The following is a 19,989-nucleotide window of genomic DNA, read 5'->3' on the forward strand; positions in this document are numbered from 1 at the left end:
ACCGGTACTGTTGGGTGACTGTAACTGGCATGACTATCAACGACTTTAAAAGATGATCGCGAGTAAGATGGGGAAATTCATGTTTTTTGTTTATGTCAAGTTAGCCTGCTTGGATCGGCAGCCGTGACACCTAGTGCCTATTGGTGAAAGGAGCGATGTCATGGCTGGCCACGTCATTCTACCATGAATGGTGTGCAGCTGGAGGTAGGCCTTTATGATCAGTTGGCCCATCCCTTGCAGATGGGACAACAACGAAAATATCGTCTCAGATAGTCGTTTCTTTGAACAGTATGGATTGGGTTTCGCTCATTTACGGTGATGCCCTGTCCACCGCCAAATCTGTTTTGAAGGTCCCGGGTTGACATTTACGTGACGATCATTTCTAGGCAGACGACGACCTAAGGAAGTGCAAAGTGACCAGGACTCATCTGGAAGCATTACACGTGACCAGCAAGGATTACCCCAGTTTCGACGTAGCATATCTAGTGACATCTTTTGACGCTCGTCATTGCGGCGAATTTTGAGGAGACGCAACTAGCGACCGTCATCAATTAGAATGCGTGTACATGATTTCTAATCTTCATGCCCAAATAATCTAATGAAACGCTTCAGGCACCACGACGAGTTTCCATTCTCCGGCATATACACGCGTTTCAGGCGTCGCATCGCTAGTTCGAATACATAGAACGAATACAATCAAACAAGACATGTATGAAAAACAGAAGTTATGCTTCTATTGGCATAACGTTTTTCTGTGGACTCCCATTTACGTTATCACAACGTTGTGGCCTGAGTCACGTTGTGGTGCTTCATTTGAAGTGTGTTTTTAAACAGTAGTTGAATAGTGAAAAAAAAGAATCGCAGAGTGAAAAAAACTCTCGTGACACTAGGTAATAAGAAACGTTCTTATAATTATACCGTTTCACCGTCAACTTGCAGTTTGTTACGTTGCAACATGATGTTACCAATCCCCAAACTACAACCTGGTGTGTTGCCTGGGCTGGGATTATTTGACCATCAGAAATACCACCCTAGGAACTACGAGTTGTACGTGTAAACAATAAGTTGTGTTGTACAGTTAATGCCCAGAGTTTCTTTTTGTTGTTTTGTTTTTGTTTTTTTGGTTTTTTTGTTGTTGTTTTTTCGTCAACACTTATATTTTTTCTAATTCTTGGTATTAATATGTCGAAGGTCCGGGTTCCATTATCCACATGTGTGATACCATGTCTGATGTAACCGCCGTGATATTGCTGGAAATTTGCTAAGAGCGAAAATCACCCTCTCACTCACCGATTGTACCAATGACATCTACCATCTTAATTCATACATAGCTTGTATTTACCGATCCACTTGTCTCTATGTCTTCAGATGTGTATTGGTCGTATACATATTACCACAATGGTAGATCTATCCATCTATCCACTCATCCATCACTAGTCGCTTGTCTATCTAGCCATCTAGTCGTAACTGTGTGTGCCATTACTTCTCTGTCAAGGTGATCTCCTGGAATAGGGTATAAAATGTCATAATTAAGAGATGTCCAAATTGTTGTCGATCTAGGAATTAAAACAATTTTATTGCAGTGGTAGCAGTTTTTGTTCCCCCTCCTTTTTCCTCCCGACAGATCGATGTACTTGTCAGCGTTGTGAAGCTGATATCTGAAGATGGCTGCCTCACTGTGGGGTTACTGTTTGTACAAGTAAATGAGTTTCTCACAAATCTCTACTCGAGCTAAATATAATCTCATCTATGAAAACTCCTTTGTAAATTGAAATGTGTAGTTAAGTTTCATTAAGGGCCTAAGCGAGAACGCCGCATGTTTTCTGAGCGAGCGTCATAATTCTGGTTTGGTTGAAATAGCCTGGTCATCTGGAAGTTTGAGTAGGTTATTAGCAAATCTCAGTACAGAACCACGTCCGACATGAGAGACAGGAAAGATGGTGTTCGAAGCTCATTGTCGGTTAGTTCTCATCAACAGACAGAGTATAATCGATTTCAGACGTGTTGCCAACATTAATCCATATCTCGCTGGAATCATAGCGACTGTAAGTGATGGGGCAGCTATATTTACATCATTATACAACCTGCAAACTGCACATGTTTCGCGACACCTCATGACAGCAGTCTGGTTAACCTTCCGGGTAATATGTTAAGCTAGCTGTTATAAGACGTAATGCCGTATTTTCAAACACAAGAAACTCCTTACCTCTAATCTGTACCGGTTGATCAAACCATACTTCCATCCGCCTGGTCCCACGCAGTTTTGGTTTTTCTCTATCTACCAGAATATCACTTTAGCTCCACAACATGGAACATGCTGTCCTACACAACTAGACACGGTTAATTACTGAAACCACTGTTAACATTTAACTAGAACTAGCAGTTCCAAACCGCTCCTATTGTTTTGGTCTAACGGCTCTTTTAACAGTATTTCAGTAAAGTCATAGGTACAACTTGGTGTTGGGGGCAAACCCAAAGATTCTGACGCCTTAGATACAAAATATATAAGAACAGAGATTCGACCGAAGACATACGGGTTCTGGCATTCCTAACCCTGCACAAAGAATCGTGGCGCCTAAGACAACTGACCCTAATGAGTGCCGTCGCTCCAAGCACCCCCTGGTTCTCCTTCAGCCGACCCTGCTGATTGCATGTCATCAGGATCAAGGACGTTGGATGTCGGAATGTCTGCGATTGCCTGGCTCAGTGTTTTACAGCCCTGTGCATGTGCAATACCATGCTTGAGTCTGCGACGTAAAATAACATTTACTTTAACATGCTTGACAACCATTGGTTCGACATAAGTCACTTCGAGACATCTAGTCAAATATTTCTTAATCATGTAATCATTTCCAGTAGGCGCCATGCGTCTCGCCACTTGTCATTTAAGAATACATCATGTGTTAAAGAAAGAACACATCTATGTGATAAAGGTCAAACTGAACTAATCCATTTTTACAGGCTGACATTTCCCGAGATTCCTAAATGTCGTCACTGAATTTATAAAGTTGTACAACCATTGCTTACTTTTCATAAAAGAATTAGATAAAACATGTACTGTCCATGGTATGCACGAGCCATGGTGTCTCTCATTTTACAGCCGTTATAAAGTTCCCCGGAACTCTTTCACGGCCATCAACAGTTCATGTATAAACATGTATGCATGCAACGTTACAGTCCCCTGTGTCGCAATCATCCCCTCGAAATTGGTTCATGTAACTATTCATGGCTAGGATAACATGGGATACAGGAAACAGCTGAATACTTCTAAGGACACGTGAACGTGATAGGTCTCTCCGTGTAGATACACACAGTTAGAAATGACACAGCAATAGGTTAACGGTTTATATGCAATACTCCTGCAAAGACCCGATTTACAATCGATCTTTAGCAGCCCATGCTCGTCGCAAGAAGCGACTAAGGGGATCTGGTTGTCAGGCTCGCTGAGTTGGCTGATGTATGTCATCGTATAGCAATTGCATGGATCGATACTCATGATATCAGTCATTGGTTTGTCTGGTCTAGACACGATGATTTCCCCACCATCTTCATACCGCAGCTTTACTGCTTACGGCAGAATTAAACAACAAGCTAAACAACACACGCCGTTTTGTTAAACGTGGACCTGGATGAGAGATCGAATTTTGTGACAAAATACCTCATTATTTGTTCATACTGGCCAACCCTTTGATAGCTGACACAGACAAAAAAGTCCATTTCTAAGACTTTAATGTTCAATGTTCGATAAAGCAAAACCTTTCAAGGTATATAAACTGACGTCCAAAATTAATTACACATCTGCTGTTTTAATGGTTATTTTAATAATACCCCCAAACCCGAAAAAACTTTTAAATGCGTTTTGAGTTTGCCTAACAAGTCTCAGACAGTGTCTATTTTGCTAGGACACCACATTATCGTACCCAAATGCAACAGCGCCTCTCGTTCCTCCTCCGACATGAACGATTCCGTCAAAGTTGACGGAATAATGACATGCACCGATACTGTTGATAGGCACATGCATAGTCGTCTGTTCACAGCGTTCCTGCTGATAAGGTGACCAAAAGCTGCTGATGACATTGTGAGCACCCGGGTGCGCAAATCTAACCTGCGCAGGTCATGGCCATCCTCCGGCGTAGTCACTCTCTCTCAAGATGTCTGTCCAGTCAGGTTGACACGTCCACTTAGTCTGATGATGTCCTGCCTTGTAGAGACGAACGTTCTGTTCTGTCAATGTGACTTCAACGGCATTACATTGGCTCAGTATTAAGAATATCAATCGATATGATTTATACTGTTGCCGTGTAACGTACAAGTGGATCAAAATCATGAATTTCTGATATGCACCTAACAACACTGTCAAGAATGTCTGTGGAGTTTTGGCCACGTACACATTGTTTGTAACTTGTACGTCACAATCAAAACACGTTTCAAATATTAACGTCTTCCTTTTTAAAAGTGTGTGTGTACTTTCTTTGCGTCGTCAGTATATTTCATGGCGAACTCCTGTTTGTATTATAATCCTAGATGTTGTTAGTTTCTTAAAGGTTATACTTATTATTTTCGTATGCTTAAATGCCAGAAAGTACGTCATTATAATATACCCGATAGGTGGTGTGGGATTTCGCCGAGAACCGAAATAAACGCAGGAGTTGCATTGGATAACGAGAGAGCTAAACGATTCATTTTTGAGAGGAATATGGTAGATTGCCGGACATGAAACACACGCACAAAGATAAACCGATGTCTGATATTCTGGGACATATGTAGAAAGTACATTCATGGATATTATCACCAAACATGCACTCGGTAACATCATGATACTACGTCATTTCAATAAGAGGGAGATATGCACACTCACTTATCTCACTTCAACGCTGCAGGGTTTGAATGGATCCTCGACGTTTGGGTTATGGTTAGGGTTGGGTAACGTTGCGATACACTCGATAGTAACCCGGCCAGCTAGTCTAGAACCCTTCGCAGCCCTACGAACTTCTTAAGCCCATTATTAACACATTGGCTACGATCAAAGTTAAGAATTCTTAGGGCCACGAACGTTTCGAGAATAAGGGCCCCGGTTTGCTTAATTTTGTCTCATATACGAAGCAAAATTAACAAAACATAATAATTTAGCGAGCAAACAAATTAATGCGAGAGCCGACCCTGAGCCTAAAATGAGTCATGGAATCACCGTAAGTAGCAATACACTAAGGCTGTAGAAGAAGAATATATAGATTGATATGGAATTCAACTGATCAACTGAGCAATGTCATTTGCTTTTCTCACAAACATTTGGTACTGCTTGAAATGTGATCTCACTCCCATGACAGCAAATTCCAAATGTCATACTTTTATTATTTACATGGGAAAAGGCTGCGCAACATCCATGACTTTAACACCTATATGGCCATTTACTTTCACATTACAGTTATGTTTGTTTGTATGGTTATTTTGACCCGTCGGTCACACCATATACTGATTACAGATGTTTAGATTATTGGTGTGCTTGTGTCACAAAGACGACCATCACGCACAATGTGTATACCCTTATTCAACCAAAAAGCATTTTCCAGTAAATTGTTCTTACATATGGGTAATACAACTTGGAAAAGTAACTGATTTCTTTATATCTGGTTTAGTTGACTCATATATCGGGCCAGCATGACCCGAGTAGCCAAATAATAGGGACAGCTGTGGATTAATTATGACATTTGTAGAAGTCAAAATCTTCAAATCTTGCTGCCGTCAGACGGCTGGAGCTGGCGTCATTTCACCTCTGTGAATTTATAGTTCAACCTTGTAAAGACCTAACTTGACATTCAATTTCGCAGGTGTGTTAAATTACACAAGAATGTGTTCATCGGGAAAAGCTCAACATTATGTTAGACCTGCGTGTACGAACTTGTGCAAGGTACATTATTGGTACTATGTGCAGTGTTACCTACCTTAGACATGCAGGAAACTATGATTGTATATTCGAAGTGGTAAACGTCTGAGAATAATATCACATTAAACGAATGAGTAACGCTGCAGAAATATTTAGCATATCACAACGGGGAATACCAGAAATGGGTTTCACACTGTATCAACGTGTGGAATTGAACCCGAGTCTTCGGCGAGACGAGCGTACGCTTTATACACCAGGGCTACCCCACCGTCTTCTACATTAAGCTGCCAGGACGTGATGTAACTGGAATACTTCACAGTTCACCCACTCACTATTATTGGCTGTATTGAGGAAGAATGTCTATCGTATTGAGCGCTTTGTTGTGAAGCCATCGGTGTAAGTGTCAACCATGATAGACTGTGGCATTGTTCTCAAATGCCAGAAATAACGTCTGCTTTATGACAACAATTCCTTAGGAAAATAAGCAACAATACAATACAAGTGTACTTTGTCTGGATGTTTAGCAACAATACAAGTGTGCTTTGTCTGGATGTTTTGTAAACTCGTTTATCTTGAAATATTCAGGAAAAAATGTGCCTGAGTGGCTTATACAATTGGTATCTGACGAAGTCAGATATGAAAAAGAGTTTCCTATCGCTCCCTGACTTTGCACATCGATTTAACACATTCGTCCTCGCCAGGGTTCGTGTACCCTTTAGAATCTCACTTATATAGCGTGAGTGAGGCGTTACAACATACACACGGTTGTTTGAAAATCAGTGATGGGTATCATGAAATTGAACCAGGCTGTTGAGAATACATCGGATCATTACCATGTCGAGACATCCATTAGCGATACAGATCATAACTGTGCATCTGTTTGTAGCTTAGAAGATCCGGATTCTATTTCCTTAATGCTGTAACTTTAATAACCGTGTTCTTGCATCTTAATACGGCTGAATGTGTGCTGTGGTTTTGTGAAACTCAGTCCAAGCCCATGATTGCTGATCTTGGAAAGCATTACATTTCATGGCACTTTGTGTCAGCAACATCCCGCCGTTTCAGGTCCGGCTGACACACAGAGGCATGGCACTGCGTGAGTCAACTAATCTGTCTTCCCGCAATGCTAAAGTCCTAAATGGAGCAAGTCTAGATTTAAGTAGGTTCAGGGAAATCTCGGAATGTCCCACCTCATTGGGGCTCCTTTTCATTTTAAATGGGTTTATATTTATTCAGGGACTAAGTTGTGTGTCAGGGACTCTAGGTCTAGGTCAGTAGTATACTCATCAGGCGAACGGCAATGACATGCTGTTCAATATTTGTACTGGCATTCATTGTCACGAAATTAGATGTATTAGCTTACGCTCAAAGTTGGGGAAGAGGGATCAGGGGCATCCGACAACATGGAATTAGCTGTGTGACGATATTCCCGTTGTCTTAGGCCGAGCTAACATTCAACGCCATGGAACTGACTGTGACAATATTTTTCAGCTGTTTTAGATCTGCCTGACATTCAACATTAGGCAACTGCCAACTATAGGCTGTTAAATGTATCTTGACAGTCGGAGCTAGCCGATTTCCTCTGTTGGTTTGATCTGTCTGACTTAAATCCTGCTCTTCCGTGGATACCTGCAACTCACCCGAAACTGAAATATCTGATATCCCATTCTGTGATAGTGCTAAAATATGGCCTGAAAAACACTCACACAATTTGCATTAAAGAGTGCATATGATGGCGGCCAAAAAAATGCTCAGTGTCTTCTTATAATGGCCGGCTCGCTTCAAGTGAGGAACGCAGTATTCAGATACACTCAAGGGTGGCTCTCTTGGCTGTGTTTGTGGTCGCAGATTCACGCCCTGTAGCAAATTGCTGGTCATTTAATTATTGCTCGTGTGTGAGATATGTCAGACCAGCTGTTACTTGCATATTGGTTACTTCATAATCTCTAAAACCGTGATATTTACTGACGATGGTAAAGGTCTCCATTAGTGTTACAGATGTGTTGTTCATTTCAAAGAAATGGCTCCGTTGCATCCAAACAGTGCAATGCATGTGCCTAGGGATATGCTAACATTCGAGTATAAATATGTAGGTATATCACTTCTTTCCTGTGCAATGTGTAACCATTGTTTTGTTCCAATCGTTAAAGTAAGTCTTGAACTTGAACTCACCTCTTCTAAACTATGAAAAACATTATTTCAGTTACTGTATAATCCTGGAATAAGGTCAATGTGACATGTAATGTGATTAAACCAGTGTTGGCATGCCGTTGCTGTTCAAGGTCAATATGACATTATCACGATAGGCATATTTCATTAAAGATGCTTTAGGCATCATGAGTTTACTTACTCACAACATCTTTAATGAAAGGTTATCGGTCGTCTGTTTCACATCCTATACTTCAATCTGAAAGTTGTTACAGCGTTTATAGCCTCTCATCACCAGTGGGAGTAAATGTGTTTAGAGTGAGTGAGTGAATGAGGTTTTATCCCGCACCCGGCAATATTCGAGCTATATGGTTGCGGTCTGTAAATTATCGAGTCTGGACCAGACAGTTAAGTGATCAACAGCATGAGCATCAATCTGTGCAATTGGGAACCGATGACGTGTCAATTAAGTCGGCGAGCCTGACCACCCGACCTTGTTAGTCGCCTCCTAGAACGAGCATCGGTTGCTGAAGACCTATTCTACCCCCTTGATCTTCACGGGTCACATGTCTTAAGAAGCAGTTAGGGAAATGAAACCTCAGAGAGCAAACGAGGCAGCCCATAACACTTTAAAGGTTGCAAAATGCCTTCGGTTAGAGAACCCTGTACACTGTCTGAAGACAGATTTTGCAAGTAGATCTCAAAACCTTTCAGTCTTATCTTACACTATAGCTTCATAGAACATTACTTTGTAATCTGCAAGAGAGAACAAATGTTATACATGGGGTTTCATTTACACACATATCTTGCAAAATTGTTTTAAGTCGGTTCTAAAAACAAGGGAAGAAGCAAAACGAAATCATGGGTGTTTACAAGGATTGTCAATATAGAGAAATACAAAAATGAACATGTCCAGTTGTTACGATTGACTTTATATGCCCTGGAGAAAACTGTTTACTGAACCTGCGTGGGCAGTGGATAGGAGGACCCCTGGGGAAGCGGAAGTCAGGCGATTCGTTCCCCTGGCCGCGTCCTAGACGTTGCCTTCTGTTATCCTGCATTATGCCACCTCTGTCAACAGCTAAGTCACTTCGAGTGTTAGCAAATCATGCCGTTTGGACGTCTCAATGTCAACGAAAGTTAAATGCACTGCCTTCATTTCACGTACAATACGTTGATATTGTTGTCTAAAGTATTTGAAGTACTGCTATTATATATGCAGAATGGTAAACGTTTTGAAAAACTATTTCGCCACTGAAGATGATCCTACGCTCAACGAACACACATTTCGCTGTGCAGAGTTGCGTTCCCTGTCGTGGGTTTCAACAGTGATAAACGTCTGAAACATGTATCGGACTTAAAGCTGGCACGTCGTGATCTATATTGAACACTGCTGCGTTAAATCCACCTACAATACTCTCTCAATACAGGAGCACGTTACCGTGGATTCTTGGAACATAATTACATAATGTTTCTGGAAACAGCTTAAAACAGATAAAACCAGGAGGATTTTTCTGTGAATGATCCTATAACCTAATTGTATGATCCCTTCGTTCTTTCGGGGAAGAAGAAGAAACATTTATGCAAATACTTCGTGAATAAAACAACAGTCTTGTAACAAAACACATCTGTCTTGGTCGATGGCCGACACGGTGTGTGTTTTGGGATTACAAACTACGAATAAGATGTCACTATGCTTGTCTCTTGTTCTCGCCTTGACACTGCTTACAAGAAAACACACAGAAAACATGCCACTATTGACAGATGATCTTCTATCTCTGTCAGTTGTGCCTGTTTAGAAATGGATCATATGTTCATACTATGGTTGTATCAATATTTGAGCTGCATGCAGGTGAAGAAGCACATGCCTCACAAGGGACACGCTGTCATAATGTCATGACGTTAATCCTGTATGTTTATTAGTATGTGGGAGGAAGATGGACGAAAATATATTTTTGTCAGACATTATGTCTTTTTAACGGTCATTACAGCTTCCTTTTGACCTTTTCGCGAACAATCGTAATATACCATTCTGGCCAATCACTCCAAGAAGCATTCTTCACAAGTGAAAGACTCCCACCTGTTTTTCAGGACGTCAAGTGATTAGCTGTGAGGTAATATTTGACATCATACCACGAATGTTGCAGTCATATTGCTATGAGAAGACGACATTCATTATAGAATATCTGCCCAGAAATGAAAACATCTTATACTTAGTCAAGATTCAGACTGAATATACATGAAGCCCCGTCTTCATTACATGCTGATCCAATCAAGACATTATATACAATAAACCAGTTTCTGGCTTATATATCATAAACATTATGATAAAGTCATCGTGACACTGACACTCTGATTGTGATAACTCTGATGGTCTGTTACGGGAAATGTTTTCCATCAAAATGTGTTGAAACAAGCGCCTACGAGGAAGGCTGAAGTTCCAACTGAGCTTAATGTATACCCCTCACAAAAAGCATAAGAAGTATTTCCAGTGTAGTATCTTTATCCATCTCTATAGCGATTTTTGCCGGCATGTTACTGAAATGTTAAAGAATACATAATGAGATTCTAGTCGATTTCCTGATTTCCTCTAAACAAGATTAGTGCAATGGACTGTTTGTAGGTGAGGTAACAAGACTTCAGAAAATACAGAATACTGCGGCCCGCATCATTCCGTTATAGTCAAAATCACGTCACATTACTCCTGTCCTATAATCACTTTATTGACTGCCATTGAACAACGTATCAACTTTAAAGTTCTCTGTGCCGTCTACAAACCTCCACAACCAAGCCCCATCCTACCTCACTGACTTGATCACTGTATACACACCACGCAAAAACTCTTCTATCTCAGAACCAGCTCCTACTCACTGTACCAACTTTCCGACTTTCTTCGTTCTTTAATGCAGCCCCAAGAGAATGGAACTTACTGGAATCAACAACAGCATTAACTGTAAAGGTTCACTTGGTCAGTTCAAAGAGGTGTAGAAGCTTGTATTCGTGCCCATGGTATTAATACGCCTCGCTGAAAAGTGCTTCGCCATCCAAAACTGACTTGAACCATAACGTTAACATTTTGCTCCATCAGTAGAGCATATTTAGCTCGACTGTTTTCATGGGTGATGATTTGTGAGTCTATTATTGCTCAATACCATTTCAACTAATTTTGTGAATAATGTGTTCACATGCTTCACCTTATATTGCAGCATTCCATGGTTTGCAATTTCAATAAATAAACATGTAATTAAACAAAAAAAATGTGTCTTGCTTCACTTTTTGTGAAGGATCAAAGTGATAATGACAGGCTAAACCAAACACTAACAACTTTCAAATTGGAGTAAAGGATGTGAAACGGAGGGCCGATTTCCTTTCTTTGAAGATGTTGCTCAATATCATTTCAACTAATTTTGTTAATAATGTGTTCACATGCTTCACCTTATATTGCAGCATTCCATGGTTTGCAATTTCAATAAATAAACATGTAATTAAACAAAAAAATGTGTCTTGCTTCACTTTTTGTCAAGGATCAAAGTGATAATGACAGGCTAAACCAAACACTAACAACTTTCAAATTGGAGTAAAGGATGTGAAACGGAGGGCCGATTCCCTTTCTTTGACGATGTTGTCAATAAGTAGAGCCAGGATGCCAAAAGCGTCTGTAATGCTTGGATTTCTGAGGATGTCACACCTAGTTTGATAACTGTAAATGTCACATAGACTTTGAACAGCCCTGGTACGCAGATACAAGTGGTTTAATGACGTTAAGCGGCACATTGCACTCATTCCACTACTGTTCGTATATATTTCAAAGCAACTTGTCCCCCATATCACTTTCTTTAAAATATCTTAAATCAAATTTTTTAATAAGTGTGTTGGAAACGTAATTCAATATTGTATCACGATTGATACAGATTTCTAGCCATAGACAAAGAAGGTGTCATATTTATGTCAAATAAGGGACTTGAATGCAGGCATGTAGTGTATGGGATACGTTCTTTAAAAACCCACAGGTGACATGTGTAACGATTATTTGGCAATAGTCAATGATATATGACCTGAACTTGAGCAACAGTTCAACAGTGTTTCGCTGCCTGTCATCCTGAAATAAAAACGTTGGAAATATATACCCACAGTTATTTCATGTGCAGAATGACTGCATCGTCTCCCTAAAGTGTATCGGAATACCGCTGTTCCTCAGTTGAAGATGAGGCAGCCTTCAACGACCATTACAGATGTCCTTCGGTCGCCATCGTGTTGCATGAGTACTGCTGTACATCGTGAGGTAACGACCTATGAGTAGATTTGCAAAGCAAATTGTGTGTGGCTTGTGCTTCTAGAACAGCATGTATTGTGTACATCTTGGTCTGACCTGTTTCAAGTCACCTTGCATGGATTCGGGGTAAGAATAGCCACCAAGGAACCCGTGCTAGAATGAATATTTTTATGTTTCTCGATGCCCTAGTTGTACTGACTAATGAAAATGAACAGAAAATGAATTTGACCCGTTACACAACTTCACTTGTTCATCACTCGTTACATGCATTGGAATGTCAGGCTCTGGAAAGTGGTTTTTCGCCTGCCATCATGTCTCGACGGCGTCGTATGAATCATCGATAAGACCAATCTCTTTTGTCTGGTCCAATTTCTGAATGTGAATATATGGGTTAAACAACTAAACATAGAGTACACCCGAAGGTGCCTACCACTTTAACATGCGATTCTTTATCTCACTTGCAGCGTTTTACTGCCGGAAGAATAAGAACCGATGATAACTTCTTACACTGTAAAGGAAAATACCTTAATTAATGCAGACCAGACAGTGACGTTCTAAAAACGCGTTCGGGAGTCTGCCTATTTCATAAGCTAAACATATTCTACATTTATAAGAAGAGATCAGATTTAAGTTTGTCTTTAGTCCAACGTGGAGCATTTATATATCTCTTGCGCATACTTCACCGACATTTGGAGTAACAGCAGGATGGCGGGATTTCAGGGCATCAGATTAGGTAATACCCGCAGACTGAACACAATGCTAAAGAGGGACGTCGGAGTAGGGGACGTCGGAGTAGGGGACGTCGGTTCCGGGTAACATCTAAAATTGTTCATGCAAGACATGCAAAGTACACACATAAGATATTTTTGCTAACACCTCAAGTAGGTTTTTATTTACATGTCATATATTTTTGTGTCTGGTGCATTGGTCGAGGACAGGTGTAAGTACCATTGGTGCTGGGTGACTGGTGGCGGTAGTGTTGTTACAGTGACAAACGTTTATTTTCCTTGTATTGTGTTGCAAAACATTTCCCTTGACAGATCGCCATGTATCACAATCTGCGTCACACGAGTACAGTAACAGTGTCACAATGACTTTATCATAATGTATATAATACTAGTATATAAGCCAGAAATTGGTTTGATGTATATTATATCTGGATTGGATCAGCATGTAATGAAAACGGGGCATCATGTATATTCAGTCTTAATCTTGACTAACTATAAGATGTTTTCATTTCTGGACAGATATTCTATAATGAATGTCGTCTTCTCATAGAAATATGGCTGTACCATTGGTGGTATGGTGTCAAATAGTACCTCACTTACATTAACTATATATTACCTGAGACCAGGACTGAGTTTAGGGACTCCCGATACTAGTAGTATAACGAATCACTATAGGGAACTATGCGGAATTGATGAATTACAATTATACAGTTATTACACCTATACTTTATGGGTCAGTTCGGAAGTGATTGTATTACAGACATGCCAAAACATACCATGATGGGACCCAATCCTGTATTTCCAGCACCATATTCATGTTTTTTTTTCAAAATGATAAACGTCTGTAAGACCTGCTTTTCCATACTCATGATGACACGCCCTTAATAAAACAGCACATTCTGCATCTCACCCATTCGCTTAATTGTTGGTATTCGCTTAATTGTTGGTGGTGAATTCTAATTGAACGGTCTTGTTTTTACTTCTTTCGTTTATGTCCTTAGTAAGTGAAGCAATTAAGCATGTCTTTCTTTGGGATAAGCATGTTTTCCATGAGTGAATGTAAGGGTCACTAAGCCACTTAAGAAGGTTCATGGTGTGTCTATTACACTGAAAACACCTATGGTATTTTCACATGTATGATAACCATACCTCTGTAATCACTGTTTACAGACAGGTCCTACATGAACCTACATGCATGATGAACACACTTCCTTTACATGTGTATCATACAGTTGTGCATGACAAGCGCACATGTGCACACATGCTATTACGTTAATAGAGTAGGCATTCCTAAGAATCAACATGGATGCCAAAAGACTTTAAAATGCACAGCGTATTACGCGCATTGTGCATCATTATGCTGCAGACTTCAACATACTTTGCATATACAGGATTGCCAATATATCCACGGGACGCTGCATGGAAGTACGTACACTCTAGTGAACTTGTTGAGAGACATACGGGGGCAATTTTAAACTAATCAAGGTTCCCCTGATGTACGGTTGCAAAAGTAAAATTCGCAAATGTGAACATAAAACATGAACGCCAGTGAAAAAATGGTGACAATTAAATAATTGGATCACTGCAAATGATGGCACCAGTTGTTCGCGAAAGAGTAAACATAAGCCATGTGACGAGCACGATAAACGATAATCGCAAATTGGCACATGTGTTTGCGGCAAGGTAAACGTACTGTAGAGTTATGTTTTCTCTAGGTATATCATCAAGAAATCTGCTTAAATGTACGTGTACATGTATTGATCGATTTCTCGACAAATGAAGCAAGAGAACCCTTCCTCACCCACAAGAAACACCTGCCAAACACAGAGACGAATTCTCGCTTTATCATGAGGATGTGGTTGTTTCTTTTCCTTACCTCATGTTCAGCAACATTACACTATCATTGTGAGATACGATGGCACAGCATGTGTTTAAGAATTACTGTTAAATAGTGTTGATACCAAGGGTTCGCAGACAGGTGAGAAGGACGCTTTAATGACAGTTCATAATTGCATAATGATTCATATTTTTTTTTCAATTATTCTCCTCTCACATTCAAATAATCATGCAAGAATACCGTCATGAAATTATGAAAGGATGTGTCCCTTGTGAGGCGTGTGTGCATACATATCGGGTAATTGCTACCACAGTATCAACACATTATCCATTTTGAAACAGGTGAAATTGAGAGAGATAAAATACCAACTGTCACTGGTGTCATGTTTTCTTTGGGAGACTTGCAAGCCGTGTCAGGGAGAGAATAGAAGTCAAGAATAGGTTGTATTCCCCAAATGCGGATTGTCGGCCATCGACCAAGATAGATGTGTTTCGTTACAAGACTGTTGTTTTATTCACGAAATATTTGCATAAACGTTTCTTGTTCCTCACCAAAACAATGAATTGATCGTGCAACAAGCTTATAGAACCACTCATTGCAAAATAATCTTTGTTTTTTATCTGATAGATGCTTTAATTATTTATGTAGCCTGTTTCCAGAAACATTCTGTAACATTCCAAGAATCCATAGCAAAACGTTCCTTTATGGAGACCAGGGGCAGCAACTCAGCACAGCGATTTGTAGGGCGTGTTCACTGAGCGTAGAATCACATTTCAGACGACATCCTTTTTTCAATAGAAACAATGTATCATCTTCGTTTATCACCTACATAAATAAATAAATAATATCAGTCCCAAACCTTTTGACAACAAGATCAACGTCGTTTACCTGAAATAACGGTACTGTATTCAACTTTCCTTCACATTGACACGCCCAGATAACAGGCTTTATTGACGTTTACAAGGCATTATGCATAATGCAGGGTAACAGATCGTCTTTGAGCTAACGCGGGAAACGACCCTCCACCCTTCCGCCCTCCCAGTTTCCTTCTATCTAGTATCAACATATACATATTTCTTCAGGAAATATTTACAAAGTCAATCGCTATATCTGGAAACTCCTGGAGTCTTCATTTTCGTATTTCTCTATACACTGATTCAACATTTGTTTTTGATTGTTCCTTTGTTTAGAACAGACTTGTCCTTCTTTATAGTTTTGCAAAACATGCGTGTGAATAAAATCCATTTATGGCGTTTGTGGTCTGGTGTAGATTACTCAGGAATGTTCTATAATGCCAGGGGATAAGAAAACATGTAAAGTTGTGGAGCACATCTATCTGCAAAATCTCTCTTTAGACAGTGTGCAGCTTTCTTTAACCAAAGGCATTTTGCGACCTTCACCTAAATGAATAATTTATCAAGCAAGTATCAAAAACTTAAAGTTTGCTATTGTGTATTTACAGAACCGTGATTTTCCTTCATAAAAACACTCGAATGGAATTAACTAGTCATAATAGCTTTAGTGTGGTTGTAATCCTATTACAATGGAATGGCGACAATTCTGATCTCTCCATCAGAGCACCGCCACAGGCATGCATGGAGAACACTCACTCAAGGTGGAATGTGTTCCAAATATCACATTTGTATTCAAAACCACTAAATTTCCATTCCATTCATTGGTCCAAGATACATGTATATTGACCGTAGATCCATGGATCCGCCATAGTCACACATGTATTATGTTCAGATATAGTCACATTGTCAACTCTTGTCAAAACACTCACAGCTACATCTCCAACGGCTGTAGTGAAACAAGTGCATTCTGTTGTTCAACATGGCATAACTTTCACAAAAATAGAACATTGTCAAAGGTCAGCTGAAGGCACATACGGGAGAGTTGTATATCAGTCATCAGCAGTTCGACGATGCACGGATGTGGCTAACACCGATCAGGTACGGACAAACACAGGACAACTGTAGAAGAATATGGTTGTGTTCAAACATGGGTTATCTGTAAAGCAAAGATAGTTGTGAAACGAACATGAAACAATTGTAGGCCAACACAGGATAGCTGTAGTGAAAACATAATTATGCTCAAACACGGGTTATCTGTGGGTAAATAGAATTGTTTACCAGGTTATGACACAGATGTAGGCTCGAAATGCCCTCGGAAATCCTCAGGATTCGTCCTCAGCAACCATTATATGCTCAACATATAAGAGATAACAGTTTCAAAATACGCTATTGGCATTCGTGATAGTAAAAGGCAAATGCGTGTTATAGTACCCTTTTCGGTATTTCCACAAATACTTCAATTATTATTCAGACGTCGACCTTGTATCTGCCGATGTCTGATGCACGGGGTCCCTCTTGAACTGATAACCAGACACGCGCTTAACCTCATGTATGAGTCTGCAAGTGTCACAGGGATAAGGTCACTATATAAATGGTCCTCTTTCTGTCATCTTCCATTTCCTAAACGCCAAGCGGGGGAAGTGTAATTGTTAATATGTTTTGGATGCAGATGTATTTGTTCTCGTTGTGATTGTATTCACTCGCGCCCATTACTTGACGGTTTTAAGGACTGTCTCATTCCTTCTGTGCTGGAAGATGAAAGCAGCGACCGAGTTAGGCTGAGTTGTTATTTCCCTAACTAGGTTTAATATAGTAGTTCCAGGATCAAAGAGTCCTGCTTCTTAACACATCTACTCCCACTGATAATCACAGGCTGAACAAAGCTCTAACAACTTTCATATTGAAGCAAAGGATGTAAAACAGACAACCGATGTCATTTCATTGAAGATGTTGTGAATAAGTAGAGTGAGGATGCCAACAGGATGTGTAAAGCTTGGAGTGGCGCGGATGTCAACAGTGGAAATATGCTGTCATGCCTAGTTTGATAATGTTAAATGTCAAATGAGCCTTGAACAACACTGGTATGTTGACACAACTGGTCTGATGACCTTTAATGTCACATGGACCTAGTTCCAGGATTATGCTGAAATAATTTGTTTCATAGTTAAAGGAGTGAGTTCAAAGAGACTTACATCTGTTACTAGAACAAAACAATGGTTCCACATGGCACCTGACCAGCCTGTCACTGCGGTTCGCGTGCCTTTTGCATGTCAGATTGACCAATAACAGCTGCCAAATGTTGACAGTCAGTTTCATGCGGTTGAATGTCAGCCAGCCCCAAAACAGCGGGATGTTGCTCACACAAAATGGCATGAAATATATTGCTTCCCTGGATCAGCAATCATGGGCTTGAACTGAGTTTCACAAAACTACTGCACACATTTCAGGTGTACTAAGAAGTTAGAACACTGTTACAGAAATTACGGCATTAAGGAAATAGAATCCAGATGCACCATTATAATCTGTATCACTAATTGATGACTCTGCATGGTAATGCTCCGTTGTATTCTCAACAGCCTGGTTCACTTTCATGATACCCATCATCGACTTTCACATAACCGTGTTCATAACGTAACGCTTCATAACGTAACGCTACACAACCGAGATTCCGAAAGGTAACAGAACCCTGGCGGGTACGAAAATCGATAGTTTATGCTTTCCAGGCTCTGTGATACAAAACCAATTTCTTTCAAGGTAATAGAGTATTGTCTAAGTCTATATCTATGAAAGTCAAGGAACCATACCAAGCTTTTTATCTGACGAAGTGAAATACCTATTGTATGAGCCACACAGGCAGATTATTTCCCGAATATTTCAAGATAAACGAGTTCATAAAACATCCAGACAAAGCACACTTGTATTGTTACCATGCGTCTTGCAGCACTGTTGTCATGAAGAAGACGCGATTGATGGCATGTGAAGACATCTCTATAGTTTATCATTGTTCACTTGTATTTACACTGGTCAACAAAGCGCTCAATACAGCCAATGTTTGTGAGTGGGTCAACTGTGTTTGAAGCTCCGCTGAATAGTATTCCAGTTACATCACATCCTCGATATCTCCAGGGTATACGTTCCGAAAAGTCTCCACTATACCTTGGACGCATCTACGGGCCGACCCGATAATTTTATTACCTCCCTTTGCTGGCTCAGAGTAGCCAATCAGCTAGGCCGCCGTTATAACCGAGCTTGCCAGTGTCAACAAAGGTAGCAGTCGCAAACTGCGAAGATTTGCCCGCGGTGCGACCCACAATTTGGGGAAATCATACAGGCAAATTTCTAGGTCCGAACCTTTTTAATATATATGCAAGAACCCCATCTACCTCTTTCAGAGAACCTCTGCATGGTTTGTTTGCCGAGGTTAATAGGTTAGATAATTTAAAAAGCGAAAGTGAGTTGTGATTGGTTCGCTCAACTTCCCAGCGAAGACACCTGATTGCATACAAATCCAGCCAAGGGAGGTAATAAACTTATCGGGCTAAGCCGTAGATGCGTCCAGGGTATAGTGGAGACTTATCGGAACGTATACCCTGGAGATATCGAGGATGGTTACATCACGGCTTGGCAGCTTAATGTAGAAAGTGATTTGAAGTTCATTGTCCAAATGTGACAAGCAATCCACAACTGTTCTTATCATCTTTCTTAAATACGAGGGTTGGCTGAAACGTTCTCAGCCTGAGTGGTTTTTCCCCACCAGGTAGAGACAGGTGTTTGCCACCAATGACGACAATCATTTAGTGAATCATAGACACAAGAACTACAAACGTACTAATAGTTGTATCTCAACTACAGCTCTTTTGGGAAACCTACCCTCTGAAATCAACAGAAATGGACAAAACTGAATACAGGGCTGTGATCAAGTACTTGCAAAAGAAAGGGATGTCCCCAACACAGATACATGCTGACATGGTCTCCACTCTAGGGGATGATGCTCCTTCATTTTCCACTGTAAAGATGTGGGCTGCAGAATTTAAGCGTGGCAGACAAAGCCTTGATGATGACCCACGCTCAGGAAGGCCTTCAACAGCAACCACTCCAGAAAACATCACGCTAGTGCTCGATATGTTGATGGATGATCGACGATTGACTACTCGACATATTGCTAGTGTAGTGGGCATCTCTCATGTGAGGGTTGAGCATATTATCCGCAACGAATTAGGAATGACTAAAGTTTCTGCAAGATGGGTGCCAAAGCTCTTGACAGC

This window comes from Haliotis asinina, chromosome 3 (assembly GCF_037392515.1).
Source record: "Haliotis asinina isolate JCU_RB_2024 chromosome 3, JCU_Hal_asi_v2, whole genome shotgun sequence".
Classification (NCBI taxonomy): domain Eukaryota; kingdom Metazoa; phylum Mollusca; class Gastropoda; order Lepetellida; family Haliotidae; genus Haliotis; species Haliotis asinina.